We start from the raw sequence: 19,386 nt of genomic DNA, 5'->3' as shown, positions 1-19,386 counted from the left end.
ATGTGCGGGCTTGCTTTGTCCAAAAGTAGTAATGGATTGTACTAAATGATTAACATTTAGTTGTTAACATTAACATTAACAACAGTTTTTCCAGTCTTCCCTGGTACTTTCATGTATTTGTGTGTGTGTGTGTGTGTTTGCCTGTATGCACGTGCACATGTGCCCACATTCATGCACCCAAAGACCCTAAAGTTACTTAATCTCAGTAGTTTAACGGATGTTGACGTTATCACATTGGCCTCATAAGCACTGTGCGCCAATTTAAATACTAACCAATTTTTACTACATAGAATCCATGATGGGATTAAATAAGGCATTTTTAGAGCATTTTAATGCAATACACGGCATATGCTGATAGAAATCATTTTTCTTAAGGGGCATCCTATAAGGGACGATGCTTACTTGTTCCACGGGTTTATTTTTTTAGTACAGTCGTGTTTGAATAATAATGTAACTTCTCCCTCATTCAAGATATTTATTAGAAAGAGGTAGTTTTACTTGAGAACTTACTATAGCTCATAAGAATGATTAGCTAAGAATAATTGAGCACGTACAATGAAGTGAGCAATGTACACTGTTAAATTAACGGTTAAATTAATGTGACCGTGTAGTTCACAAAATACAAATAACCAACAGGTGGTTAAGATGGTCCTTCCTCTCTAAAAATGGGTGGATCCCTTGGCCAGATGGGGCTGGCAATACGGGCTCTTCATTGACCTGTCTGCATCCTAAGGTTTGTTTCCTTACGTAAGAATTGAATGTAGATTGTGAATTCTGTTTCTCTTGCAAGTGTTCAAAGTTCTGTCTTTAAGGTTGTCTCTCTGCTTCCTGTAATCTTCCAGATCCAGGCAAAGGCTGGACCATAAGATGTGCTCTAATGACACATGCTGTCTCTGAAACATCTCCTGTCTTACCCTGGCAATCATGACGCTCCTTGAGCTGCAGTTCGTTTTCTGTGTGCAGGAGTTCACGGCAGAGGTGGGAGGGACTCAGCGGGTTCTAGGTCAGGTTTTTACTGAAAAGGTCATGGAGGGGAAAAAAAAGGAGGAGGATGCAAGGTCACAAAGTAAATTGTTTCAGTTGCAAACATTGCCCCAAATGTTTCCTTAAGTCTCAAGAGGAGCGTTTGTCGTAGCAGAATGAAGAACTCAAAAAGGTCAATCAGTAGACCTTTTATAGGGTTTTACTAGTCTAGGTAATACATTATTCTATTAGTGGGAATATTTGATTGCAAAAAACAATTCATTGATTAGCCCTACTTAAAAAAGAGAGCTTAGAGCCAGCCCTGATGGCATAGTGGTTCAAATTCAGCATGCTCTGCTTCAGGCGGCCAGGGTTCTGTTCCCAGGTGTGGAACCACACCACTCGTCTGTCAGTGGCCATGCTGTGATGGCGGCTCACATAGAAGAACTAGGAGGACCTACAAATGGAATACAGAACTATGTACTGGGGCTTTGGGGAAGGAAAAACAAGGGAGGAAGATTGACAACAAATGTTAGCTCAGGGCAACTCTTCCTCAGCAAAAAAAAAAAAAAAAAGGAGAGCTTAGTTATTGAGCAGAGTCAAATAACAGGTTTTTCTGACTTCTAAGAATTTATCCCAAAACAATTAAGAGTGTATGCAAGGACTTGACCATATCAACTTGATTACTGCTGTAGCTTTATATTATTTTTCACTAGCTATTAGAACAAATTTCCCAACATCATTCTTTTTTAAAAATGTCAATTATTATGTATTTATTCATTCGGAAATCTATAAATTTGTCAGATTCCATCACCTTCACCCTAAGCTGTGTTTTTATTTAAATTGCATTAAATATATAAATATATGCAGAAGAAATAAATCTGTACAATTTTTAGTTTTTCATCTAAGAATGTTGAATTATTTTTTAACTTTAAGGAAGTACATTATATCTAGTGATGTTCAATTTTACATTTGAAGTTTGGGCTCATTTTTATGGCTATCAAGATAATTTTTAAGCTTATTTTAGCCATCCACCTAATTTATATTAGATGTGTAACCTAATCTGCTTAGCTTCAAAAGTTTTGATGAAGATGTCTTTATATGTTCAGGAAAATAATTGTTAAAGGTGTTAGCAGGACAGCTATGTACAGAAAGCCATATGATGCATGAAATTTAATGGCATAGATCTGTGATCTATTTAAGAGGTTTATGTAATCTCTAACTCTGTTTAACATAAAACTATATTTTTAACAAAGAATTTAATTTAAAAAACTTATTTAAAATCATTCAGGAAGCCTTTGAAGATCTTTATTGTCTCCATATCATCATTTTATATGCTAATGATTTTTATACCATTCATATACTAAAGTATAAGTAACTGTTGAGGTTAATGGTTGGCAGAATGCCCAACGAGCAGGGTTGACTTCCTGAATACAGCACCGGACTATCATTCCTCTCCCATAAACAAGCTCCACCTTCCTCTCTTCCCTTTTCAAAATCTCACCCTCACTCAAGGCTCTAATCAAATCTCTAGTATGAGTCTGTTCCTGCTTGTCCAGTTTGTCCAATATTTGGCACAGTTGCTAGGCAATGAAAGTCAACTTTGACTCCTTCTAAGGACCCTTACGTCTGTCCATGAAGGAACGAGAAGGAATCACTCTGCTGCCCGCAGCCTTGAATCTGGGGTTCAGCGGGTTAGCCCTGACAGTACACTGGCCTGCCTTTTCCTAGCCACTCCTGTGGATCCCATGATTACTTGTTTATAGTCCGAGTATGCAAAAGGAAATCTTGCCCTGAACTTTGGGCTGATTTGGGCCCCACCCTCACTAACCCTTTATTCTGAGAAGTTGCCGTCAAATGTAACACCCAGCCACGCTGGCTGAGGCATTGCCTCATTCTACCTTTTACTTCTACCCCTGGTCCAAGATACTACTTGCCACAGATAGGTATTGCCGCTTTCCAGACTCACATCCTTATGCCCCTGCCTTCTAGAAGGCACTTTGTGTATTGTCAGCTTGAGTGGAACCCCAGTTCATGATCCTCCCTTAGGCATTTAGTTTGGATCGTTGGTAATTCTACTGGGGTCCAACTCTAGTCCTTTCACTTTTCACAGACTCACAATCATCCCAGTTCCAAATACGTGCTTTTTCCTGCCAGCCTGCTGTTCATATAGCTGCAGACACTTTATCTGAGACTATGAAGATCATGAAATTATCATGTCTTCCTGGACAACTCTAGCTTAATTATTAAATTATTTTTTCATGCCGTTGGCAATTCAATTTCAAACTTCTAAAGGGCAGGAATTATGCATTATTATACCTCTCATTGTTGTACTAACTACCTTTTTTGGGAAAAGATCCGGATACATGATTTGATAAATTCTAATATTCTTATAGGGTCACAGCGTGGATTATTTGAAATAGGACCTGACATTGTATTCGGACTACTACGGTTATCTTATTTCTAGTATAGTTTCTTGCATGTAGTATTCAAAATTTGTTTCTTGGTTAATATATATGAATGGTAAATGAAATGCATCATTAGAAGAAGCATTTTTTAGATTGTTTAAAATCATAATTATTATTCTCAGGGAACTTTTAAATGAATTACCCTGTTGAAATTTTTCTGAAAATTCTTAGCATGCATATATTGGGTCAGGGAACATTGCCCACTCTGTGCATAGAATAGTCTTTTCAATACAGCACCTGAAGGGGTCACTCAAGCACAGGACAAATAATACTCTTGATGGCATAGACTCTTGAATTGAATAGTAAAATGTCTTTAAGTTGAGGTAGAAACATTTTCTGTCACTTCTGAAGGAAAGACCAGTTGAATTCTTTCTGGAAATAAAGGTTGTTTTCCTAATGAGTGTTTCCAAACTTAGGAATTTAAGGGGTGTTTTTCTTGTCAATTCTGAAAAGTTTTTATTTCCCTGACATTTTCCTAGAAGCTTGTTTTAAGGCTAGGAATGAAACCCAGAACATGTAAGCATTAGTGAGATTAGACTTTCAAAGGCTTTGAAGGAAATGAGGGCAAGGCCTTTTCAGACCTTTACCATCTATTTTTTCATGGAGAAAGGATGTTTTAAAAGCAGGAGTGGGAAAGGTTGTAATTGCATGGCATATCTTTTGCCAAATTTAATTGTCTTTTTGTTATCCAAAATATAGCTCAGGAAAGTATCCTTTGCTTTATAGTTTATTAGTACTGATTTCACTCTAGGCAAAAATATATGGAAACAAGCAGCTCTTAGCAATTAGATATTGCTATGAAAAACTCTCTTCATAATACTGAATTGTTTTCTCATTAAAAAATGGGATTGATTAATTTCATATGAAAGATTACCTTGAGAATTCTGTCACTTGTATGATTATTGTATATTTACCTCATTTTTAAAAAAATTTGTGTGCCTAAAAATCCTAGCACAATGAATATGTGATAAAATTTCTCATTGCTTTGAAATACTCGCAGTCCATCTGTGACTAAAAATTAGGTAGAAATTTCAATTTTTCCACACCTTCTCTGAGTAGGTTTCTCTGTTTCTAAATTTAAGTTAAGGCTGACATTTTAAAGTTGTTTTATAGAGAAAAGTGTGGTCACATTTCTAGGTTCCTTATGTTTGACACTTGCATTTTTTAAAGCCAGCGATACTCATTGATTACCTAGAAAGTTTCTTTATGCTTTGTTAATTTGATAGACCAGGCAATTTATTAGGTGTTTCCTGTTTTTAACTGTAGTCTGATTCTGAAGGAAATGAGCAGTGTCTGTGGCACAGCAGATGAGTCTGTGTCTGATGAGAGCCATGTGGGCCAAACTCTCATTTTTCATAAGTGCTGTCATTTTACAGATGTATGACCTTTTTCTTCTTTCTTCAGAGGAGGAGGGGCTGGGGGAAGAAGATAATGCACAGGGTTCATTTGAGAAACTCTTGTAGGCAGAGACACAAATCATGTCATGTAAACCAGAACAGGCTAAGGAAACCTCACATCTCTTTTCCGAAGACAATAACAGATAGGACAGAGAACGATGGAGTCAAAGATGATTAGGAAAACAGGAATGGTTAATGGGTAACAGCAACGTGGCGCCAAGCTGTTCACTCCATGTCATAAAGATATGAAGCCACACAAACAGAGGCCAGGTAAAAGGTCTCTGGATGCGTATCCAATCAATGCAGATGTAGATTTGTGCTTTGAGACTATTTGATGGGGAATAATATGAAGCATGGGGAAGTTACTCGTGGCAAATTAAGCTATTCCTCACTTACTAGTTGCAGCACCCCCAGGGCTGGATCCCTGGACGTGTGGTGTGATCCGTGCACTCACACAGGACTTAGCACTCATTTAATGCTCTGCTGTTGCCCCACATTTTCATTTTGCACCAGGTCCTGCAAATTATGTAGCCAGTCCTGAGCCTGCCTAATAAATTTTGGATCTGTATTTCTGTGTTTAGTACGTGACACTTTTACTTTTCAATTCTGAAACCACAGGTTCACATGGTCCTTGAAACCAAATCTGGTTTACATGGTCATCATGGTGATCAGCAAGGAGAGATCTCTTAGCCACTTTTCAGACCTAACTTCTGACCCACCTTCACCTCCTCTAGGCACAGGGGCTCTATTTAAGCAAGGCCAAATCTGATGAAAAGTTGAGATCATACCTGGAAGACTTACATATCACAGCTCGTGTTTAAGATAGAGTGAAAAAAAATTAATTCTTAGATTGTGTTCCTAAGTAGAAACTCTATTATATTCTCTAAACTTGATCGGCTAACACATGCACACATACATACACACAAACATACATATATATCTAGCAAAAAGTTTAGTGATAAAAGTTACATATTATTATTATTATTTTTTATAATTTTATTTATTTATTTTTCCCCCCAAAGCCCCAGTCGATAATTGTATGTCATAGCTTCATATCCTTCTAGTTGCTGTATGTGGGACATGGCCTCAGCATGGCCAGAGAAGCGATACGTCGGTGCGCGCCTGGGATCCGAACCTGGGCCGCCAGCAGCAGAGCGCGCGCACTTAACCGCTAAGCCACGGGGCTGGCCCCAAAAGTTACATATTATTTTAAAATCACAATTTTATTTTACCATGTGAAAACAAACTAGATCAAGCCTAGAGTTTTCACACATATGAAGAGACATAACTTCATAACATCTCCTTAAGAAGATAAATCTCCACTATATCAAGTCTTCATTTGGAATAAACTTTCTATAACATTATCACACCATTAAAAAGTGTTCATTGAGAACACTATTAGTTTTTACTTTACTCTTGCTAAACTATTTTGTAATATTGAGCTGTTCCTTTTTTGTAAGCATTTAAACTAGGTCTGACAGTGAGCCCTGTCGCTATATTATGAAATCAGTTTCTCATTTTATTTTGGAGAACTTTGTTGTTCAATTCATTTACTTTGTCCTGTGATAAAATGAGATGTTAGTGTAACTGATGAAAGCCCAGTGAATTATCTCACCCGGGGTTTATTTGACTGCATTATTAAAGGGACTTCTCTAATCTGAGTTTCTCAGGAGCAGCCTCCACGTCCCATACACTACAAACTGCACTGGGAGCCTTCCCTCATCCTCCTGTCTCTGATGCAGGAGTTAATGTTTATTTTGGGGGGAACTACAAAGGGAGAATCTCTTTTACTTTAGTTGATCTTTTTCAAAAAGAAGATAACATGCTATGCAGCTACAGAGATTGTATCTAACGATAAATGTGATGGGTGACTGATATCAATTAAATCAACTTTATACATTTGTCTTAAAGAACACTCAATCAATGTAAATGCTTTCCGGCAGTGTCCAAGCGGACCATTAAATGACAGTTGCCGTGCAATTTCTATTTTACAAATCAATTCCGTACTAAGTTGAGGTATATGGTAAAAACATCTAATCTATTACATAGGTTTTTTTTTTTTTTAAAGACCCTTCCCCCAACCCAAACTGTTAATTATTGCACAGTCAAGGCTGCAATTAAAGGCTGGAGAGATTTGTCTAGTGAGATAACAGAGGGAGGAAAACAAGAACACAATCTCTCTATGGGGCAGTTACATCACACTTGATAGCTCTTTCATGGATGCTATTGTGTTTGTTCCTTAGCAGAATGTCCTAGTCAATAGATATGTAGAAATAAAGAGCAATTGAGATGTACATCTGCCTGATTACTGGAAAGGAATACACCCCATGAAAAGCCTGAAATTCTCCTCTATCCAAACATCTCAAGCTCAACTCGTTCTCTTTAGTTAATTTCTCAGGAAAACGTCATTGATTGGAATATAACTATCCAATCACTTATTTACTCTAAGATAAGGGACTGTAAACTCACTTAAGATAGACATAGCAGTTCTCTTAAGAAATAAGATTTCCTCATAAGACTTAATTTATTCAATAGAATAGAGCTAAGACTACAGAAAGATACTTAAGAACAAAGAGAAGTGTTTTATAAGATACCCTTTTATTTCCATTACAAGACTTGAAGGCTCTAAATCTGAAGCTCTAAGGTGACTGAGGTTTGTTTTAGGCATTATTTTGAAATCTTTTCCATTGCTTATAAAAGATACATTCCTTTAATTTTCATCTTCTCTACTTCAATTTTAATTAATTAATTAATTTATTATTTTTGTGAGGAAGATCAGCCCTGAGCTAACATCCATGCCAATCCTCCTCTTTTTGCTGAGGAAGACCAGCCCTAAGCTAACATCTATTGCCGATCCTCTTCCTCTTTTTCCCTTTTTCTCCCCAAAGCCCCAGTAGATAGTTGTATGTCAAAGTTGCACATCCTTCTAGTTGCTGTATGTGGGACGCCGCCTCAGCATGGCCAGACAAGCGGTGCCTCAGTGCGCGCCCGGGATCCGAACCCAGGCCGCCACTAGTGGTGCGCGCACACTTAACCGCTGAGCCCCGGGGCCAGCCCCCTCTACTTCAATTTTAAAAATCATCCTTTTCTGAAAATAAATTTTTCCTTTCTTTACTTTCTTTTTTAAAGCGATAGTCAACCTCTTGTCCTAACCTTCTGAACCTAAAGCATTTGAAACTGGATAAATCAATCCTCTAAGCAATTTTTTACTTTTCTTTTTAATTGTCTCTCATTTATCCAATCTCTTTTAAGAGTCTCCTTTGTTTTTTTAGCTTAGGTACATTTACATGTATCTTTCAGCAACACCATCCATCTTGATACAGGCAGCATTGATTAAAATCTATCTAGAAATTAAGTTCTTTCTCCTTTTAATAGTTACTATATTATAATATAGTTTCTATAGTTGACATTAGAAATAATATATTTTCATCTGTTTGTTGAAATCTCCATGAAATATAGAGAGAACTACAATGATAGATCTATTATGGTATGTTTTGAATTGAGTCTCAAGTTAGGTCAAAAAGATATTTAACAGATTTTTTGACAAATATAACTATCATAACTACATACTTATATAGTCTTATGACTTGAGGGAAACATTTTTCCTTGTGGTAAAGGTTGAAGATGGTCTAAGAAAAGTGTGACGTAGCCACAAAATAAAGTGTTGAGGGGTAGGAGGTGAGAGAGGTTGGGGCTTATGCTTAACTTTCTGCTTGTAATATTTTACTATGATTTAGTTATGTCGAAACTTTAAATAATGTTTTCTCTTTTTATAGTTCAAAATAAATATAAATAATTTAAAAAACTCTGCCGTGGAATTTGAATAAAAGGTTTTATGTGAATCTAAAAGCTCTATCTGTGAGCACTGCAGTAGAATTGATCCTTCCTAAGATTTTAACTTTCAGTTAGATCTATGTATAGGTATATAGATTTATATGAAACCTGAAAACACTGGGCTCTTCTTCTAGTGTGGAATCTTCTTGAAACATCTTAATATGACCCACTTAATTTTTCATTTATATTGAATCTTCAGAAAGGCCTGCAGATCCCAATTTAAGGCTTAAATTGCTACCTACACAGATTTCTGAGTATTAGGAAGCTCAATATTATCATTGCGATAGAGCATATTCCAGCTCTTCCTTCTCAACAAATGCAATGACATAATCTAATCCAATGTTGAGAGTTGAGTCCCTATTTTGTGTAATATCTACTATGCAGCAATTCTGAGTTGAAATAACGTAGCAAACTTTCTGCACTGAACAGCATTATTTATAAACTAATTTTTAGCCTCTTTCTGCAGGAAATTGAAAACAAAATACAAAATAGTATGTCTGTTTTGCTTAACCATAGGCTTGTAAAATTTAATATTTAAGCAACATGCAAATTAGAAAATAACATCCTAGGAACTGGTCAATTAAAAAATCTTATGATTAAACAATTTGCTTGATAAGCATTCAGAGACCCTCCCATGTTCTTTCTATTTTTGGCACAATTGTTTTCCTTCTTATCTTCCAAGGCCTAAGGCATTTCATTTGCATTTTCTTTGCATTTTGTTCTTAATGGGAAAAAAGAGAAAGCAAGGAGATAAGAGAAAGAAAGAAAAAACAGTTCCCGATAATGCAGTAACCAATTCCTTGGTGTTAGCCTGCGCTTTTGAATATTTTATAATTTATAAACTGAAAACACATTATGCTCTGCTTTTCAAACAGGCTTTGTCACATGCCTTTCCTAAACCTTTTAAGACATAAGGCTTGTGACTGGGATAAAAAATATGCATTCTTTATGTCTACATATCTCCTGCGGTGCTCCACTGTGGGATTGGAAGAATAGAGGTTAGAAGGAGGTCTGGAGGGCCTGCTAATCATTTACAGAGGCAAAATTGATTTTTAACTTTTTACTTTTATTGAAAAAAAACATGCTGATACTTTTAAAATATCAAGAGAGTGGATGCTAGCTGAAAATTCATCTTTCTGACTTCTTAATCATCATCTGGACACATATTTTGAGAGACGCTACTGAGAGATTTGTTGAACCTCATTGAATTAAGGTCAGCTCATCAATTCTTAACAGGAATATAAGTTGAAGCTGATTCCTAATAGCTTCTGGAATGTAAAAGAAATGCTGACCTTTAGTCTAGATGTCAATGGAAGCCAAGCCAAGAGCCAGACAGTTTTGGTAAGAAATTTATACATTGCTGATAAGAGGTGGAAATTGTCTCTGTTTCGTATACTGGAATCCAGAGGTGGTGTTTCCAGTTCTGCTCTTGTAAGACCGGGACCAGTCACTTAACCTTCCTGTCTTTTATTTGCTTTGCATGCATGAGAATTTATGTTGGCAAATTGCTTTTCTGGAGACAAAATGAAAGCTATGTTAATGTAGCATATTAACCAATTGCTGCATGCATAATATAAATGACTTCAATTTGCTAAGAGAAAAATCCTAAATTAGCTGATGACCAGATCTGGAAACAGAGAGAACACTGAAGAGAAGGGCAGAGACCGGCTGTTCTCTGAAAAGCGTGGCCATGTGCCGTGCGGCTTGCAGACAGCGGCCCAAGAGCCAGGCAGTGCAGGGATCCTGTAAAACTTCAGCCCTTGAATTCTGCGGTGATAAGGCAGGCTCTCTGGATTAACAACCCTGTCAAGTGTAACCCTCTGAAGTGCTTATTTGTTTAGAAGAAGAACCTCATTCATCATCAGGGAGTGATAGAAATGGGGGCTCTCTGACACTATATCTGAAGGCTACCTGGATGTATGGGCTCTTTTGGCACCATGAAAAGGAAGAGGAGAAAAGACACCGTTGCTGTTCGGATTCAACATAGTATTAAAATGAAACGTATTCTACGTGTTCCAAAATGCCATTTTTTTTATGATGCCAATTTTATCCCTTTTCATTATAAACATCTTTGGGGAAAATTTTATCTTAAATAAAAATCAGAGATGACAAACATAGTTAGGTTGTTAACTAACGTACAGACACCCAAAGAGAAAAAAGTAATACTTTAATAAAATCCAAAATTAGAATTGCAGTTGCTTTCTAATTACTTTATTATTTAGCCTTCAAAATCTATTTTATCAGCTAATTCCTCTAGTCAAGCATGTGGATCTGGTATTTATTTGCTATAATAAATAGATTATAAGCCCAAATGAGTTTTCTTTTTAAAAATGCCGTAGCTGAAATAGTGATTCAAAAAAAAAGTTTGGGGATAATTAAAGATTTTTTTTGATACTCTGGAATTTATAATATTATGAAAATGGAAAAAGCTCAAAAGCAAATATTATCTATAGAAATGAATGACAGTAATTAATATAAAAGTTGAGTGCCTTGAGTATAAATAAGAAAAGGATTATTTGCTAGGTAGGTGAAATTTTAGGTTCTATAATCAGTTATGATTGACAAAACTAAATTCTGTGATTTTGAGTGTACATATAATTAATAAGGAAATTTTAGTTTTATTTATAACAAATGACACACATATTTCAATTACTAATTTGTACTTATACAGTACATGATTCACAACTACTATATAGTGACATATATCATAAGCAAGAGTGAGTATATACAGATATAACCAATGAAATACAAAGCATACCTGCACATCCTCATATAACTATAATTTATTGAGAAATATTTGCGAATAATTATCTCTTTATAACAATCCTGCAAGTAGATATTGTGGTCTCAGTTTACAGATGAGGAAAGTGAAGTTTAGGGAGGTTAAATTACAAGCTCAGGGCCACCTGGCTAGCATGTGGCAGAGGCAGGATCTGAGGGCAGAGCCGAAGCCCTCGCCATTCACTTGTAGTCGCATTGCCTCCCTTAAGAGATCTACACGTATCTGTCTGCAGTATCACTGCTGTTTCTAACAAGGCTGTGGACGATGCCTTTCTCAAAGGGTCTTTCAGATACCCGAACGGCTACACAGAGGGAAAAACAAAGCAAAACAAATAAAAAGGTTGAAACTTGCTGCCGTCTAAGAATCAAGCAAGGCAAGGATTAAATGCTGGAAGAAAGCAGGCTGAGGTTAGGAACACACTGTCCCCCGGGCCTTATGTCCTCTCACCACCCCTCTGTCTACTCCACTCCTTCCCAGGCCCCTCGGGGGCCTCCACAGTTCTGCTTTATCAGATCCGACTTCCTAGGAACATCCGTCCATTTTGTCTGATTTCTCAAGACCTTAATGTTTCCTGGGTGACTACGTAAAAATAGATTATCCTACTAATCTAGTTAATGTGCTGGTGAGCTAATTAGTACCCATTCTGAGAAATGTAACAATAATAATACTAAGAAGAAGAATAAACAATAATAACGATCACCAAAACCATCTACCCACATACACAGCTTGACAGCGAGGACTGAAATTACCTACTCCCCCCTTCTCCATCCCCCTCTACTCCCCTCAAATCCCACAAAAACAAAAAAAACAATTTACTATCTACATTAACATGACCACTATTTCATGAGACCTTTGTCTAGGCAAAAGGCTTGATTGTTCGTATAGGAACTTCTCTAAAGCCCCACCAAATCTTCACTGGAAAGTATCAAAACACAGGTCTGGAGGATTGTATCCTAATCTTTACCTAATTCTAATCATGCCCCCTAACTGAAAGACCCATCATAAACCAAGGTTCCAATTCTCACAAATTTGTCCTTGCTTCCTTCCCCCTTCAAGACACTGTCAAAGCTCTGTCGTGGTGGTCTTCTCTCTTACTGAGGTAAACAGTAAACTCAGCTCTGTCTTATCAACAGGTTGTGTCACTAATATTGGGGGAGCTGGCATTTGAGAACAATAACAACTAATCCACACAGCACCTACTATGTGCCAGGCACTGTGTGTGCATGCACACACAAACACACATCATTTAATCCTCATAACAGCCCTATGAAGTAGGCATTAATATTTCGCCCAAGGAGGTGTTAAGTAGCTTGCTCAGACACAGTTTCTTAGGTGGCCTTCTAAACTGCCTCTTGCAGTACACCAGCAGCAAAGAAACGTGTCTTCAGGAGGCTCTACAGGAATGACTGTTAAAGTGAAGCAGACTTAGGGAGGGGGTTGTTAACTGGGTGTGTGCTTCAAGTGAGACGGGCTGCTGTCATGTCCACAGCGGTACCAGCCTCGCGTGAGTCAGTCAGGTTGAAGGAATTGGTGCGGCGTATCAGTCGAGGCAGGAAAATTGTTCTGCTCAGTGTCTGAGTGAGGTATGATTAGCACAGCTAACAGTCCTCAATAGACGGTTTCCCACACCAACACCATCCACAAGTGCAGAAGATTCCGCTGTGCTCACCTCTAAGTGAAGACTTATTCGTGAGAAAAGAACTAAGGGCACAGAGGAAAAGAAGCTACAGGTAAAAAGCTCACAACTTTATACTCCTGAGTTATGGATCACATTCACTGCTGTAACGATAGATCATTATCATGATTCACAAATAGGAAGGATGGCTGGGGTAAATCTTATCTTGACATTCTATCTCTTCTCTGTCAATGAACTTCTAGGTAAATGGCACTGGTTACGCTCCCTCCACCACTGCCTCTCTCTTGCCAGTGTTCTCCAACAGTGCAAGCATCCCCTGCTATCAGAATTCGTCAAGTCCCTGAATTTGGATAGCAGGGGACACCTGTACATTTCTTGGTCTTCTCTCTCTGACACATGAATTTCCCTCCAGCCTTTCCATGGCACTTCTTGTTTTTCATACTGTCACAATTTTGCCTTAGGTTCCTTTAGGTGCTGACTAGGTTAATATGTGTTTTGTGCCCTCATCATCTAAGGAGTGAGCCTCTGTTGAATTGCTATTCGATAAAATGTTGCCTGAGAATGACAGTCCCAGGACTATTTAGCTTCCTGGAAACCAGGAGCAAGGAGTCCCGATACTTTTTAGGAATTAGCATAAAAGAAAATACAGGATAAAGCATGATACACTTAAATACTTCTTAAATTATTTATCCTACATGGCTATCAAGTGAACTATGTCAATAGGATTCTAATTGTTTTTATGTTATAAATATATGCATGTAACATATATATTTCTAAATACTAATATGCAATAGTGTATTATTCTTTCTAAAATAACTCCCCTGCTCAAACTCTTCCTTTACCTTCCTTCATCTACAAATATAATCTGAAATATTTTCTGGAGCTCAAGGCCCATATCTCTACTTCTCATGCTTTCCTGCGGTAGTTTCTAGAACAGAGCACCTGAAATTTTAATGTGCATATGAAGAACCTGGGTATATAGTTAAAATACAGAGTTTGATTCAGTAGGTCCAGGGTGAGGCCCAGGATACTGCAGCTCTCACAGGCTCACGGGTGATGCTGATGATGCTGGCCTGGGAACCACACTGCAGAGTAGACACTCTCCATTCTAGAGCCTGTTACATTGGCAATCAGCCATTTGTTCTACTCATTACCCCTTTCAACAACCTTTGCCTTTCCTGCCCTCTTGTCTTTGTCCACGCTCTGTCACGTATACCTCTCTTCTCTGAGATTCAAATCTCAGAGATAATTTTTTACAGGCACAGCATACCCTTTCCAAAACCCCATCTCGGCGTCCTTGAAGGAAAATCCCTTGCTCTCTCCTTCTTTGAACCACGCCCTCGCCCTGTCAAGAATTCCGAGGACACGAAAGACTCCCGGTCTCTCGGAATGGGGTCATGTGACATAGTAACACAGTGAAGGGACGGGCACAGACGGAGAATACAGTTTTTGGCTGGAATAACACTTTCTATAAAAATATTGAGAAATGCATCATAAGCGTCCCTGCTCTTTTTCTACTAAGGAAAACACTGCAGTCTCTGGATGGACAAATCAAATAATTCTGGCATTTAAGAAATAACGCCAGAGGCGGAGCACCCTGGCTGGGTCTGTAAATCAGAAACTACCTGAGTTCTGCCAGGACTCTTCTCAACGCGTGCACTTCCGACATGCCTTTGGAGTGATGGTCTTTATAGTCAAAGACAAGCTCCTCGAGAAAGTGCGACTTAATACGCAGAAGGGTCAATGCAATACTTGCACTTTTGGTGCCGTCCCTGCTCCTTGGCGGCTCCCAGTGCGGGGCAGCGGGGGCACCGGCGTGTCCGCTGGGCGCGGTTAATGCCTCCCTAGGCGCGCGCTCATCTGCCTGTACGCGCTCCTATCCAGCTGATAGAGCCCTTGGGCCCCCCAGCACGAACTTCCAGGCAGGGCGGACGCTTTCTTTCTCAAATTGAAACCCTCCGCTCACCTGGTTGAATGGGCTAATCCTAAATTGGCTTTTAGATTTGTCATTTAATAGCTCTGAGGCCCTGCAGCAGGATTCCGTGCAAATCCCGAGGTAAATGAAGGCTAGGCTACATGAAAATAAAGCAAGAGAAGATTTAAAAATGGACAGCAAATTCTTTACCAGAGTTGTATTTTTATTTTCTTTGTCTGAGAATTAAGGTCATCTGTCATCTTCAAATAATGACGTCTGACCCTCAGACTTTGTACAATGCCACATGGCTGTACTGAAAAATCAGGCAATGAATCCAAAGCTGCATTTTCTATTTTTCTTTCTTTTTTAAATTTACTGATGACGCATTGTGTATAGCGCTTAAAGTTTTGACTTCTGCTTGAGGCTGGATATTCTTGCTTCTCATTTAGCAGTTCAGCAATACAAACTTCTGAAATCCTTGTGTTTTGTTATGAAAAGAACTGTGTCTTTTTGAATGTATTTTCCTAACTCTTGTAATGACATAATAATATTAGTGCCCGGATAAGAAGTTCTAAAATCTAAAAGGCAAATCCCTACCTACCCATCAATACTCTGATTCCACAGTTCTAGAAGGAAGCCAGAAATCTGTATTTTTAGCAAGCCCTCCAGGTGACGTGGATGCACACTTAAAACATTCTCCGTAGTTCTTACTGAAGAAAGTTTTTTTTTATTTAAAAATTTCTTGTCTGAAATAAAAAGAGTAAAAGACAGACAAATAAAGCTCACTGTCTGGGAGGGCATTGTAGTGGTGATGAAAGGGGTCCCCCAGGTGGCTGGTGGACCACCCCCCCAGTGGCTTCACCGGCCCAGAGCTGGGGCTCGCTGGAGCAGATCTTGCAGAAAGAGTCCAGGGAAGAGGGCAGTTGGGAGTTCTGATGAGTGATTCTGAAGGGAAGGAATGATTTGAGGGGAGGCCACATGGTTTAACTTACAATGAACCTGCAGGTTTTGAAAATTGCATGCTGGATTTTCTCGTAAACCTACATCAATCTCGGGGAACAGGAGGCTCTGCTCTTTGGTATGCAATCTTTGGGGAGTTTTTGCTCATTTGATACAAATATACATTGGAATTGAGAAATTATACATTGGAGAAAATATACATTGAATTGAGAATTAAAAAATGCAGAGAAATGAAAAAAGCTTTCAATAATTTAATGAAAAGCATGTGGGCAAATGTGAGCTGTAGTCACTTTGTATTTAAATTATGAAACCTTTGAATTTGCTTTTAGGAGGATAAGCACAGTGTCCCTCGGCATTCTCTCTCTCTTTTTTCTGTTTTTTCAAACAACCTGCATGTCATTTCAGAATGAAGCGGTAGCAATTCCTCTCAGGGACCCAAGCAAGCAGTAGCACGTGTAAGAAGAATGCCGCATGGTGCAGAGTGAAATTGGAGTCGCCACCTGAAGCTCAGTCTTAAAACACTTGTCTTCTGCTACACACAATGACACAGGGAAAAAAGAAATATGAACACACAGGGATAGAAAAGCATTATTTTGCTGGTTTTTGGAATTAATAAAATACACAAAATCTCTGGTTTGTCTTGTAGGAAGTTTAGCAAGTTTCTGGGATTAAATGGCTTTCCTCTTCTGTGAAGGGTCTGATGTAAACTCTTGTACCAAGGCTTAAAGTCTTAAGGCTGTTAGAAGTTTCCATCAGTCAGTCTGTGTGTCAGCGGATAAAGTCAGTTGCTGATCTAACCTATTCATTGCTCTCTGGAAAAATGCATCAAACTACAGAAGTATTTTTAGTGATGAATGAGAGCTGAGGAAATGAGGGCCCATCAGATGATAAAATGTGTTTTCTAACTGGCAACATTTTGGAGCAACAAACTACCATGATGCCTTTCTAAGTAATTTTAGGTGCTATCTTTGATGAATGGTGAAAAAGAGGGATCAGCTGTCTTTGGTAATCTGTCTTTAGTTACTTCCAGGAACTGAAAGTATCTCTCATTTCCATATAGAAAAGTTTGTGTTCTATGTATATTCTTCTTGAAATAGTCGATTTTGCACATTCGAGACCAGAAAAATTAAGTGAAAGGGCATAAAATTCATTTTACCTTTTCCCACTTGTTCTCTTCTATCTTAACTTGATGTACAGTTTTAATACTTGGAATATCTGCATTTCATGATATTATGTATAGAAGGATGTGTGTGCTGTTAGTCAACAATTGTTTGACACTGCATGTGGAGATGTGTACTGCATTCAGTGAAATGTGAGCAAAGGGGCAGACAAGGGTGGAATACAGGCCAAATACCACATCTGGCCTTGGCCTTGGCCCTCTGGGGGTTTGTGTAGTATATTTGAAAACATGTGATTGTAGATCTTAATAAGCTTGGTTAAAGGCATTCAATTATACATATGCTTTACATGCCAGTGAATTCTTAATAGGCTGTTCTTATGGTTCATGTCACGAAGTTCACCAAAGGAATTTGCTAATGATTTAACAATGCTCTGGAAATTACTGGGTTACTTTTCAGTCTAGTTAGACTCGCAAACTTTCTATGAAGCATTTTAATCAACATTATCACATTCTGTTCCAATAATGGGACAGAATGGTCAGTTTCTCTTTTGTTATTCTGTTTTTACTGTTGCTTCCAAAGTTATAGTACATTTATCAGATATTCTCAGGAGTCAATTATGATGATAGGATATTAGTTGATTAATAGGTATCTAAGGTGAATTTTGTCATTTTCCTTCAGTTTGAATGACTAGATCCCGGTACTGATTTAGTCTGTGTTTGCATGGCCAGGCAGAAAAATGCTAATATTATTCACATTTCTGACTTTTATAACTAAATTTTTGAGTTGAAAGCATATTGAAATAAAGTCTTGTTGTGGGCTTGAGAATAATACGTTTTTGTATATGAGCAAAAGGTAACAATAGAAAAATGACAAACTTGGCTTTTCAAGTGAAATGTATCGCTTAGAAGAAATTCCATCACTTTTGACAAATACAAGACAGAAATATGGTGGTTTTTGCAAGTCTAAAATTTTCTTAAGCCAAATCCTGAGAATAAGTCAGTTACTGTGAATTTCAATCTGGAACTTTAGGAAGGGCATCAACTCTGATCGGACCACTTGGGTATTGTAAAAGTAGCCAGCGCTTCTTAGGGGAGAGGCTTGTTCATATGTAGCATCTGGCTCAAAGTTTGCCTCAGTATATTAGCATTTTTTTCTTTCAAAACCTGCTATTAATTTCCTGCTGCTACTTTCTATCTCAGTTTAGATGATTTTTAGAATTTTAGAGTTGTATCTGCTTTCTTCCTTTCCTCCTCTCAAAACCCCTAACCCAGATGTTGAAAAAAATTTTTTATTTAAATATAGAAAAGCTCATTTACTTTTTTTTAAAGGGAGCATTGGTAAACATGAAAGTACAGGGGAAAAAACTAGAACCTTTTTCACACTTACAAAAAAGTTTGAAATTTTAGATGACTATAAAAATCACCTTAACAAAGCTTTAAAAAAATTAAACACTAAATGTTAGCCCAGATTCTAGGCGGTTAAAAAAACTCACTATCCTATCATAGTAGGTGAGAGACATTTCCTCATTTAGTTTTTAAACAATGCGTTGACAATAGATCTTTCCAAAGACGCCAATCCCTCTGGTCATATGACTTGACTTGATGGTCTCAGGGGTCAGGGGTGCATCTCATCTCATCATGTTTGTAGTCCAAGAAAACAAGCCAATAAAAGTTAGCTTGGTTAATTTTTTGTAGCTGATACTATTAGTAGAATGCAGAGTTTATCGTTTGGGAGGAGGGCAAAATCACGATAGATAGAAAACAAACATTAGACTCACGTAGCACAAAAACAAGCAAAACAAAATGTTGGTCAATCACGTAAGAAAATAACTTCAAGCAAGGATAACCTTGCTTTGGAAAAGGTTGGTCCACTCTGTTTGTAGTGGTATGTCCTTGTCAACTTTAAACTTTCACCCCAACATTTTCCTAGTACTTTTGATTTTAATCAGTAATATTTGAGTGAAACATATTTTTTGGGTAGAATAACTACTGAAGGTTTAAAATATTTTTGGTTTATGCTAAACTCGATAAAATATGTGGGAGGGCATCAGAACTTTACTCACATCAAAACTTGAGTATGTTATAACTGAGGAGATTGTTCCCAAGATTTTTCTTCTAACACTAACCAACAAATATTTTACAGACCAAAACAGAACTTCTTCTGTTTATTGTTATTTACCATAAAGTTGGCTTTTGGTAAAGCGTATGAGTTATAACAAAGACTATTACAAAAGGAAAACTTTAAAGTATATGAACAGTTGCCAGAAAATGTTCTTGTGTGCTTTGGCTCTCTGCATGAAGAAAGATGCCT

This window comes from Diceros bicornis, chromosome 11 (genome assembly GCF_020826845.1).
Source record: "Diceros bicornis minor isolate mBicDic1 chromosome 11, mDicBic1.mat.cur, whole genome shotgun sequence".
In the NCBI taxonomy this organism is placed as follows: Eukaryota; Metazoa; Chordata; class Mammalia; order Perissodactyla; family Rhinocerotidae; genus Diceros; species Diceros bicornis.
The sequence above is the reverse complement of the archived record's forward strand: the minus strand, read 5'-3'. Positions refer to the sequence as shown.